The sequence below is a fragment of the Panicum virgatum genome, chromosome 5K (assembly GCF_016808335.1).
Source record: "Panicum virgatum strain AP13 chromosome 5K, P.virgatum_v5, whole genome shotgun sequence".
Classification (NCBI taxonomy): Eukaryota; Viridiplantae; Streptophyta; class Magnoliopsida; order Poales; family Poaceae; genus Panicum; species Panicum virgatum.
The window spans coordinates 4,940,974-4,943,369 of record NC_053140.1 but is presented as its reverse complement, the minus strand read 5'-3'; the positions used below and the strand labels follow the sequence as shown (position 1 = coordinate 4,943,369).

The following is a 2,396-nucleotide window of genomic DNA, read 5'->3' as shown; positions in this document are numbered from 1 at the left end:
TATCACTGCCGGTTTGTTTCAAAACCGACGGTGATAATATATCACCGCCGGTTCGAAATGAATCCGGCGGTGACGACCACTCATCACCGCCGGGTCGTATTACGAACCGGCGGTGATAGATTTTCGAACATCACCGTCGGATCGTAACACGAACCGGCGGTGATGGTTAGACATCACTGCCGGATCATTTTAGGTGCCGGCGGTGATACAATTTTTTTTCCTTTATCTTGTCCCTCTCCCTCTCCCGTCAGTGTCCCTCTTCCTCATCCATCTCCTCCCTCCCTTTCCCGTCTCCTCCTCCCTTCCCTCCCCTCCCCTCCGGCCATCCCCTCCCCATCTCTTCCTTCTTCCTCCACGGGCCCCCTCCTCTCCTCCTGTCCCGCGCGGCGCATGGATCCCGTCCCTGCCTCTCCTCCCGTACTGAGCGGGATGCGGACACAACGGCGCGTGGCGCTGCGCAGCGTGGCGGCGGTGGAGAGCAGCGGCCGGCCGCGTGCAGTGCTGCGTGGAGTGGTGGCGAGGAGCGGTGCGGCGCTGCACGGTGCGTCGCGGCTCAGCGCAGCGGCGGCGGCAAGCAGCGGCCGGCCGCGTGCGGCGCGTTGCGGAGCGGGAGCTAGGAGCGGCGCGCCGTCCCGGTGCAGAGGCACGCCCCTGCCCTGAGCCCCCGAGGAGTTGTCGCACCGAGCCCAGGTAACATGAACACAGCCAACCTGCAAGATGTTCGGCAGAATGCCTCACAAGATTTTTGCCTATTAGGCTGAAAAGCTGCACCAGAGCAGTTTAATATTTGTTGGTATAATACATCTTTTCTCTGAAAAAATCATTATAGAGTAACAGCATTAGTGTGCGGATATCTTCATTATATCACAAAGATAATTAGTGGATGAATTTGCCCTATAGTGAAAACTTTTGGACATGTTTTCTATTTCCTACTGCTTCACTTTTTATTGAGATTAATTATTTTAGAGAGCCGGTTTGCATGATTAGTATTTAAGCTACCTTTGATATGGTAATAACTTTTCCAACTTCATTTGTGTACTCCATCTACTAGTTTAAATATAAGAGAAAGGGTGTAACTCTGAAAAATTAGTTGAACTCAAACTAAACCTTTTGTGAAATTGGGACATGCATATACATGGATACTAAGAATTCAGACAGGTGGTTAACCTTACCTTTTTATATTGGACATCTACACAAATTTGGATTTTCCTTTTAAGCAATGAAGCGACCATCCTGTAATAATAAAGACTATTTGTTCTGGTTATCCTTTCTAATATTCATTGGGCGTCTATGTGTATGTTAGGGTCATTCTTTTTAATGAGCCCTTGTTTGCAAGACATGACTTGTTGATTTTTAAAACAAGTTTTTTTTGGTCTATGGGCAGTAATTTTGAATATTATCTACTACTACTTGAAGAGATGCTGAGTGTAAAGTAATAAAGACTACTTGAAGGTGGGTTGAATCTGACTGACATCAATCTTAGGGATGACCTCAATGGAATGCGATAAAAGTGTCCGGGGATCACTTAGTGTTTTGTTTTATTTATAATTTTTTACAAATAATACGTCTATCAGTTTAAGGTAGAATAATTTACTTTTACTCACAACTCACATGGAACTAATATAGTATGTGGATAGCTTTCTGTTCCTGTGATCGTACCTTTACATGGTCTATTCATCCAATCTATAAATGTCTCATGCTAATGGTGTTTCATTTACAATTAACAGGGATGATGTGGCTCTGGATATCCTCCAACATGATCCCTTTGCGGTAAAATAGTTGCAGCTCTCTCAGACTTGCATTTTGTTCTTCGGCTAAGGTTGTTGTGCATGTATTTCTATCTTTTTACAAATGTGATTGTCTCATGTTTTGTAGACATTTTGCATGCTCTTCTGAAATTTGAAGTCTTGTATGTTCTGTCCAATTTCCATGTAATAAGTCACATTGTTAATTTCTACAATCATATCAAGTGCCCAACCAGAGAGTAATGGGCAGCTTGTTATTAAGTTTGCTACAGAGAGATGCTCAAAACTAGGCTTGATGTATGAACTCTTTGTTTTAATTTTAATGTATGAACTCTTTCATTTAATCTCGATGTATGAGCTCATGTGATTGAATTTTGCTGCTATAATCATATATTATATATGATGTACAAATGGTGCAATATTATTATATGAATATATTTTTTATGGGAAAATGGTCTTCACCGCCGGTTCCATCCACAAACCGGCGGTGATGAGCACTCATCACCAATGGTTTATGAACCGGCAGTGATGAGCCCTCCCATCACCGCCGGTTTTGAAACCGGCAGTGATGACCCCTCCTATCACCAACGACTTAAATCCAACGCCCCCCAAACCGGCGGTGATGCTCATTTCGAACCGGCGGTGATGGGG

The 2,396-nt window shown here is 44.4% G+C and overlaps 1 long non-coding RNA gene across 1 annotated transcript; it reads left to right on the top strand.

Moving 5' to 3' along the window:
* Positions 1-252: 252 nt before the first annotated feature.
* LOC120705816 lies at positions 253-2,131 on the top strand. The gene is made up of 2 exons (XR_005688066.1): positions 253-690; positions 1,728-2,131. It is a non-coding gene; the product is annotated as an uncharacterized LOC120705816 (long non-coding RNA).
* Positions 2,132-2,396: the final 265 nt, after the last annotated feature.